An 8,643-nucleotide genomic window follows, 5' to 3' on the forward strand; every position below is an offset into this window, starting at 1 on the left:
TATAACCAGACATCACTGTGACAGGTAGACATTAAGATTTACAATCTCAACCAGACTCGGCTGAATTCAGACTAAATTTGTGTGTTTGGTATATTTGACCAGAGAAGACTTCAGTCACTGCAATAAAAATCTTCCAGGAATGTTTGTGATAAATATGAAATTAACCTTTGGGATGATCTGAGCACAGCATCCACAGAAAGGAACATCCATCCATGAACAGGTCAACTAGCTGAGCGTGGGGGTATTATCAGGGTGAGAGCTGCTCCAGCACAATCCAGATCAGACTGTAGATGTAAACATTAAACCGATCCAAAGTGGAACCCTCACCTGGATGAAATCGTGTTGTTTTTTTTGTTTTTTTTTGAAAAAGTACTTTCCAGATATTTTTTAAACTACAGCATCCTAGCAGGTCAAGAAAAACACCCTGCTGACGTTACAATGTCAGGCAATGAAGAAGAAACTGGGTGCACACACAAATATGCACAGAGGCAGCCTGTGACCTCATGACAGCCACAGCTAACAGGGAATTTAACCCAAGTCAGTAAGGTCAGCTTGCTAGTGTAAACTACTAGTTAGCTAATGTTGAACTGTTTGATTTTGATGGTAACGTTATAGTTAAGGAGTCAGCAGCCAACAGTTGCATACACGGTGAGTGAGCTGACGATAACGTTATGTTAATTGTGACAAACCATGTTATGAACTAACTAACTGATTCCTCTTCATCCCACATGGGACTGAAGCCTGCAGTGAGATGTCTCGATCCCATTTTGTCCTTTATTACATTTTTTTGTGTAATTTTTTTTATTCGCAGAAACATTAAACTGCATAAAATCCAAATTGTAAGAAAGAAAAGATAAGAAATGTGTCAGGAGAGGTCAAAAAGCCACGGCGTATACGAACAGACCTCCCTCCAACTTAAAGGGATAGTGCACCCAAAAATGAAAATTCAGCCATTATCTACTCACCCATATGCCGAGGGAGGCTCAGGTGAAGTTTTAGAGTCCTCACATCACTTGCAGAGATCCAAGGGGGGAGGAGGTAGCAACACAACTCCACCTAATGGAGGCTGACGGCGCCCCAGATTCAAACGTCCAAAAACACAAAATTGAAACCACAAAATATCTCCATACTGCTCGTCCGTAGTGATCCAAGTGTCCTGAAGCCCTGACATAAAAAGCTGTTTGGAAAAAAGTCATTTGAACTCTGTTTTTAGCCTCATTGTAGCCTGTAGCTCTGACTGCCTCTCTGGGCACCGCGCTCACGTGTGTGCGCAGCATCTTGTCCCTTCACAGCTACATCTTGTCTCTCCACAGCTGCATCTTGTCCCTTGACGGTTGCATCTTGTCCCTCCACAGCTGCATCTTGTCCCTCCACAGCTGCATCTTGTTCAGCAGCTGCATCTTGTCCCTCAACGGTTGCATCTTGTCCCTCCACAGCTGCATCTTGTCCCTCCACAGCTGCATTTTGTCCCTCGACAGTTGCATCTTGTCCCTCGACAGTTGCATCTTGTCCCTCCACAGCTGCATCTTGTCCCTCGACGGTTGCATCTTGTCCCTCGACGGCTGCATCTTGTCCCTCGACGGCTGCATCTTGTCCCTGGACGACTGCATCTTGTCCCTCAACGGTTGCATCTTGTCCCTCAACGGTTGCATCTTGTCCTTCCACAGCTGCATCTTGTCCCTCCACAGCTGCATCTTGTTCAGCAGCTGCATCTTGTCCCTCATCGGTTGCATCTTGTCCCTCGACGGCTGCATCTTGTCCCTCCACAGCTGCATTTTGTCCCTCGACAGTTGCATCTTGTCCCTCGACAGTTGCATCTTGTCCCCCGACGGTTGCATCTTGTCCCTCGACGGCTGCATCTTGTCCCTCAACGGTTGCATCTTGTCCCTCCACAGCTGCATATTGTCCCTCAACGGTTGCATCTTGTCCCTCGACAGTTGCATCTTGTCCCTCCACAGTTGCATCTTGTCCCTCAACAGTTGCATCTTGTCCCTGGACGGCTGCATCTTGTCCCTGGACGGCTGCATCTTGTCCCTGGACGGCTGCATCTTGTCCCTGGACGGCTGCATCTTGTCCCTCAACGGTTGCATCTTGTCCCTCAACGGCTGCATCTTGTCCCTCGACGGCTGCATCTTGTCCCTCGACGACTGCATCTTGTCCCTCGACGGCTGCATATTGTCCCTCGATGGCTGCAGCAGGAAAAAAAAGAAGGGCCGATCCTGCTGTACAGGAACCAGTGAGGAGAAGCAGGGAAACTTTGCTGATATTCAACCAGCTGTCTGTCATCGCAGTGTGTGCAGATGAAGGTTGTTCGACTTCTCCCTGCCCGTCCTGCGGTGGAGGTCCAGGTGCTGGCAGCGGCACGGGGGTGAAGCCAAACACTGTTCATCTGCACACACTGTGATGCCACACAGCTGGTTCAATATGAGCAAAGTTTCCCTTTATATTCATTGTGTTGTGTGTCGATCAGCAGTGATGTGGTGGTTCACTTTTACACTGTGATCTGTAGCCTATAGTTCGGCTTTAGCTTTTTAACCTGTTGTTGCTGCTGAGTCAGTTTGACATCCTGGATATATCCTTCAAACACAGACTGTAGACCCCTCTGTCTGCTTCTCTCTGACATCGCTCTTTCATTTTTCTCCATGCTTACTGCGACAGCTTGTTGGACCATCACAAAGGGGCGGGGCTTAGCAAAGGTCAGTTGGCTGTATTTGTATGTAAATGCTGTACGTGAGGAAGATCAAGCTTCACGTCAAGATAAACACATTCATACTTCACGTTCATCACAGCAATCAAGCAGAGAGAGGGCGTCTGATCATCATATAGATGATACTGTGTTGTGTAACGGCAGCTTTAGTCTGTGTCCAGTACAGCATCCACTCCTTTATCTGGGCTGTGAGCATGAGAGCACCTCCTGCATACTGATGAGACATGCACACCTGCTGTCATTAACTATCACAGATGTCTGTGTTGTTTAGGAAATGACACCCTGCCCCCCAAATGAATGAAAGGAAGAAATGAAGACCTCATATTCGGAACGCTGCACATCAATTTCCGATAGAAAAATATCATTACCTGAACGGCATGACTGAATACTAACAGGCTCAGGATACAGTCTGCGGAGGTGTCAATTTATCAACACAGTTGCACTCTGTTGTTCTTTTATTGCCTCATCTTTTCTCTACTTCAAAACAGACATTCCTGCTGGCTTTTCAATGCTGCATTTCTTAAACAAAAATCCAGAGGATTCAGACTGTTGTCATGTCATCAAAGAAGGACTGGAGGAAATCACTATCCTGTGATCTTCTCATGTCATGGTCATTCACTTTTAACTCAACAACAGATGATAAATATCTCGACACTTTAGACAGACGAAATGTTTTGGAGGGCAGAATTCAGCTCTCTTGGAGTGTAAGAATCCAATTTGAATTTTAAGACGTTGAGGAACATGTTTTAAGTAGGTTTTGATAACGGCATGCTACATCAGGGACAGTCGTGGGAACATCAGTGGTAAAAATTCTTCTCTTGAGTTGTCTAGAGTGTGGAGCCAGCAGCAACCTCCAGGGCAGAAAAACAAAGCCAAAGCAGAACTGCCAAAAGTTGCAGTTCCTCTAGTGGCCACTTGAGGCTGGCTCCAAGTGCGAGTCAATCCCAACAGACCCCCAGGTTCAAATGCCAAACTTTACAACAAAAATAAAAATATTAACAGCCTGGTACAAACTAGAATTACCACCCTGTGGTTGTATGACTCCGCCCACCAGTCCACCCTGTGGTTGTATGACTCCGCCCACCAGTCCACCCTGTGGTTGTATGACTCCACCTACCAGTCCACCCTGTGGTTGTATAACTCCGCCCACCAGCCCACCCTGTGGTTGCATGACTCCGCCCACCAGTCCACCCTGTGGTTGCATGACTCCACCTACCAGTCCACCCTGTGGTTGTATAACTCCGCCCACCAGCCCACCCTGTGGTTGTATGACTCCGCCCACCAGTCCACCCTGTGGTTGTATGACTCCGCCCACGAGTCCACCCTGTGGTTGTATAACTCCGCCCACCAGTCCACCCTGTGGTTGTATGACTCCGCCCACCAGTCCACCCTGTGGTTGTATAACTCCGCCCACCAGTCCACCCTGTGGTTGTATGACTCCGCCCACCAGTCCACCCTGTGGTTGTATGACTCCGCCCACCAGTCCAGTGTCTCTGACAGTCTCCATCCATGTCAGTGAAAACATGGATGCTTCACACACAGAAGATCTATACAATCAGCACAGTTTCAAGATTAGAGTCACCAATTCAGTATCTGACCAAATGTCTCCCCTTCTGTTCCTGAGATACGATGTTAAAACATGATGATGTCACAGTCAAGCTGACCTTTGACCTTTTGACCTTCATTATTTCATCCTGTTTGACATTTGTGTCAAGTTTTGCCAAAAACATGTTTTGCGAGGTCACAGTGACCTTTGACCACAAAACGTAATCAGTTTATTCTTCAGTCCGAGTGGACGTTTCTGCCAAATTTTAAGAAATTCCCCTGAGATGTTCTTGAGATATTGTGTTCACGAGAATGAGACAGATTGAAGGTCACAGTGACCTTGACCTTTGACCCTTTGCCACCAAATCGAATGAGTTAATCCTCAAATCCAAGTAAACGTTTGTGCTAAATTTAAGGGAATTCTCTCAAGGTGTTCTTGAGATATCATGTTCATGAGACAGACAAGGTCACAGTGACCTTGACCAAAACCTAGTAATTTCATTGATGAATCCAAGTGGATATTTGTGTCAAATCTGGAGGATAAAATATCCCATGAGTACACAAGGATGGGACTGACGGACCACACACAAACAGGGTTGTATTCTTATATAGCAGGCATATCCAAAGTCTGGCCCAGGGGCCAATTGTGTCCCGCAGACCAATTTCAATCGGCCCTCGGCTTGACTTTCAAAATATACCACATGTGGCCCTTTACACAATAATGGTTGATCGAACAAGATCACGTTGCATTTTTACCCTTTACCTCACAATGACAGGACTATCATACACTTTGTAGACAGGCAGGTAATAGTTCATTAAAAGATAAAAATGGTTGCATTCGTCTCACTTTTTGTTCTTTAAAAAACAATTTGATGGGAGAATCTGTTGGCCCCCAGGTATTTTCACATTGTTTTATCTGGCCCCCCATTCAATAAAGCTTGGACACCCCTGTTATATAGCCACAGTTATGCATAATTAAGGGTGTGGTCACTGTGAGTGACAGGTGTGTGCCATCAATTGAAAAATTGCTACCATGGCAACTTTGGTCTGGCAATGTAGCCATGGTTTAACCCCAGATTCACAGTTGCTGTATTTACAGTTCATGAAAGTTAATTGTGACATTTTGGTCGTCTACAAAGTCTTGCTCAGCGTTTGGTTGCACTAAAAGACCTTTAAGGATTCAGATGTTCAGTTTTTCTGGCGCGTATATTATATACAACAACAGGACATAACTAGCTAACAAGTGGCTAAATGAGACTAGAGAACATCATCGTGCCAAACATGGCTTCACAGTCTTGTTATGGTGGTGATGTTAGGTCATGTGACCGTAGTGTAGTTTGTTTATAGCCCAACATCAGAAACATTTGTTTGTCACAGAGTTTATTTTCTGCAATAATCTGAAGTCCAATGGGAAAAAAACGTAGGCTTTTTGACGAAGGAACCAGGGCGACGCCAACTTCTGTATCAGCCTACAGAAGAACGTCACCCCTGGAGCTCTCCATTATCTTTCACTCAAGTGCGACACCTAGTGGTAAAGTTTGGTATTCTGGTCCAGTCCAGTGTTTGACTCAATATCAAACCGGTCTGAAAATGTCTACACCAGCGCAGCCCCACCATCAGTATTGCTTTGCACTGAAATACAGTCGCTGAGATACTTTTTAACAACAGCCATATGTAACATCAATTGATTTAATTTAGCCTTGTCTTAACCCGGATATCTTTTGATCTTTTGAAGCCCCACTTACTTGGAAGGTTGTTCGCTTGCTGCATCAGGATGATTCATCCAGGTGGAGGTGCAGTCTGAAGCTCAGCGTGTTCACATTTGCAACAAACTTGTTCCCGTAGGCTGGAAACATCGTGACTCAGTTTGAGTCATGATGTTGAACTTCAGTCTTAAGTTTATTATCCACTCAGACTCATTTCAACATCTCACACATGATCTGCTGCTGTCGGTCAGCTTCCCCCCGAATCTGACAGGAAGAGAGTGCAGGAGAGAGAACTCCATTACATGTACTTTATGAACCATTTGAGCTCCTGCTGCTCTCTTTTCACTTTCCTCAGTATTTAATTTCAGCTGCTTTTACCTGCACTGAGCTCTTTGAACGACGGCAGATTGGAAAGAGATTTCTCCACATGAATAGAAGATTACATTCAGCGATCAAACACTCACTGTCTTTCAAGGATCTGCGTTGCAGTGTAAGTGGGTGTTAATTAAAGCTTTAATAAGTAATTCAAACTCGATGGAGACTAATGACTGTGATGACTTTGCTCGGAGAGGGCAGCGAAATGCCATCTGGTGTCTGTGCGGACCAGCAGAGGTGTGATTAACAAACATTAATGAAACTATTATTAGGATGTTTTCCATGGCAGTTTTAATTCAGTCTCAGCATCTAATAAGGCCATGTTGCTCGTTATTCACCACAAAGCGGGAGTCATTATCAGCGAGTTGCCTTTTCGTAGTTTTAAATTTTGACCTTTTAAGATTAACAGCTCCACCAGGCTGACTAATGTGGCTTTTCTTAAACACGAAAAGTTATTACATCTAAATCATATTCACTGGAAACCACTCTTAAACCAACCACATCACTGGTGAAACACAAGGCTGGCATTACATGTTTGTGCAAACCACTGATACATTACAATGTAGCTTATCATGTAGTGGACATGTTAATATTTCATCAGTTTCAACAACGCTGTGGGTAATGTGTGTTCAGGTTTAGGTGCAAAAAACACTTGGTTGCAGTTAGGAAAAGATTGTGTTTGAGATTCAATATCCCTTTTTGGTGGCACTGTCCCGGCAGGAAAAGCAGCCATGTCTCAAAAAAACAACAACATGCCTAAAAAATTGCTGGTAAGACAATGACTCTCTAAAGGACAACAGGTTTTGTTGTTGGTCTGGAACAGTGGTCTGCAGCCTCACCACATCCTTTGGTCCCAGAAAACACCCACATGTGGGGGTTGAGAAGCCGCTGGAAATACAGCGATGGGCTGCTTAAGAAAAAAAACTATATCTGAGGACTAAAAATGCAGCAGGAAAACAGTGACAGGTTGCTAAAAAGAAAAATATCACCCTTGTTTAGGGGCTGTAAAGTTGCTGGAAATACAGTTGATGGGCCCCTTAAAAAATATCCATGTCTCAGGGCTGAAAAGTTGCTGGAACCACAGTGACAAGTTGCTAAGAAACACTTCTTTTGGGAGATAAAAAGCCACAGGAACGTAGTGACTGTTTGCTATAAAAACACTCACGCTTGGGGGCCAAAAAGCTGCTGAAAAACACAGCTATGTGTTCTAAGACACACCCATGTCTGAGGGCTGAAAAGCTGTTGGAAACACAGCAATAAGTTGCTAAAAATCACCATTGTTTAATGGCTAAAATGTTGCTGGAAATACAGTTGATAAGCCCCTTAAAAAATATCCATGTCTCAGGGCTGAAAAGTTGCTGGCAACTTCTCACTAAAATACACCCTTGTTACGGCGCTGAAGAGTTGCTAGAAACACAGTGACAGGTTGCTAAAGACACCCACTTTTGGGAGTAGAAATCCACAGGAAAAACAGTGACAACTCTCTCAGAATTACCCACATCTGGGGGCCGAAAAGTCACTGGAAACACAGTGACAGGCCCCTTAAAATACACCCATGTCTGAGGGCTACAAAAGCTGCTGAAAACCCAGTGACAGGTTGCTTAAAAACACACACGCTTGGGAGCCAAATGCCGCTGGAAACACAGTGATGGGTCCTGTAAAAAACACCCATGTCTGAGGGCTGAAAAGCTGCTGGAAACACAGCAATGAGTTGCTAAAAATCACCTTTGTTTAGGGGCTGAAAAGCTGCTGGAAACACAGCAACTGGTTGCCAATAAACACCCTTGTTGAGGGGCTGAAGAGCTGCTAGAAACACAGTGATGGATCACTAAACAACACCCATGTTTGGAGCCTAAAACAACAACTGGGTTTGTTTTTTTGTTGGTCTTGAGCAGCGGTCTGCTGCTTGACAGGCGTCTCTGGGGCTGTCACGCCTCGTCCTCCACCTCCTCCATCTCCTGATGAAAAAGTCGGCTCATACACTACGTCACTCAAGAAACACTGATATGACCTGTATGAAATGTGCAAATGATTTGCATTAGATGTACAGTGTTCTCCCGGTGACTGGGCTGTATAACTCCACCAAAGACAAAAAGGTCTTCCATAACCTGAAACATGCAGAAAAACCAAATATTTTCCTCACGCAGTGTCTTTGTGTCGTCTTCTCTGAATCAATCTTCAGTTATTTTTAAGATGCATTCATTTTAGTTCACTAACCAACTCCAACCTTCCTCTTTGACACACTGTATTTTTGATGTGTGAAGCCGCTCTTCAGAGTCAGATATATTTTCATGCATGACGGGCCCTCAC

At 44.8% G+C, this 8,643-nt stretch overlaps 1 protein-coding gene across 3 annotated transcripts in view; it reads right to left on the reverse strand.

The window, feature by feature from the left end:
• Positions 1-6,086, reverse strand: part of npy2rl (neuropeptide Y receptor Y2, like) — a 174,967-nt gene extending 168,881 nt beyond the window's left edge. For all 3 annotated transcript variants that reach the window (XM_078164179.1, XM_078164178.1, XM_033609785.2), the window contains exon 1: positions 5,998-6,086. The gene's annotated coding sequence lies outside the window, so the exon portion shown is untranslated. The remainder of the gene's footprint in view (positions 1-5,997) is intronic.
• Positions 6,087-8,643: the final 2,557 nt, after the last annotated feature.

The sequence above is a fragment of the Epinephelus lanceolatus genome, chromosome 22, assembly GCF_041903045.1.
Source record: "Epinephelus lanceolatus isolate andai-2023 chromosome 22, ASM4190304v1, whole genome shotgun sequence".
Lineage (NCBI taxonomy): Eukaryota > Metazoa > Chordata > Actinopteri > Perciformes > Serranidae > Epinephelus > Epinephelus lanceolatus.